Raw genomic sequence first — 682 nt, 5'->3', positions numbered from 1 at the left:
ACAGAGCCTGCCCTCCCTGTGCCCGGAGCTGGAGCTGCTGGAAGAGGCAGCAGAGCATGGAAGTTAGGGTCACGGCCAGGTGCCGGCCGCCCGGGTCTGAGAGCCTGTCGGCCACCTCCCAGCATCGGCTGGATGAGATCCATCGACAGCTCTAAAGTACACAGAACAGGACAGTGAGTGCCCTCTGACTACCAATTATCATTATTGTTGTCACCGCAGCGATGGCTGTGAGGGGACAGCCACTATAGTGGAGGCCACTTCCCCTTGCCAAGCCCATTTGCAGTTTTTCCTTCTATTTATTCACCTCAAATGAACTGCCTCATGCTGAGACCCTGGGCACACAGAGATGGATCCAACATGCCCCCGCCCAGAGCTCGCGTTCTAACTGGGAGACAGACCAAGTGCGGTTGTGTTATAGGCACTGGAAGTGTGGTATGTGCAGGCCACTGGGCAGCGTGGAGGGAGGGAGGGCTTCATTCTCCGTGAGGCTCAGGGAAGGCTTGGGAGAGGACATGGTGTGAAGCAGAGCTGGGAAGGGAAGCAGGAGGGGCGGGGGAGGGGCTTTGCAGGCAGAGGGTCTCCAAGAGCAGGGGCACGGAGGTTGAAAGCGCGTTTGGGAGGCTGCAGGCCGAGTAGGGTGGGTGGGACATGGGGGTGGCTGTGAGAGACGAGGGGGAGGCAC

The 682-nt window shown here is 59.7% G+C and overlaps 1 protein-coding gene across 1 annotated transcript in view; it reads left to right on the top strand.

The window, feature by feature from the left end:
* The window catches only part of SH3PXD2B (SH3 and PX domains 2B), a 68,632-nt gene that overhangs the window by 55,251 nt on the left and 12,699 nt on the right, over positions 1-682 (top strand). The window lies entirely within an intron of this gene.

Source organism: Myotis davidii, unplaced genomic scaffold, assembly GCF_000327345.1.
Source record: "Myotis davidii unplaced genomic scaffold, ASM32734v1 scaffold399, whole genome shotgun sequence".
NCBI classification, from domain to species: Eukaryota; Metazoa; Chordata; class Mammalia; order Chiroptera; family Vespertilionidae; genus Myotis; species Myotis davidii.
This window is presented reverse-complemented; position numbering and strand designations above follow the sequence as displayed.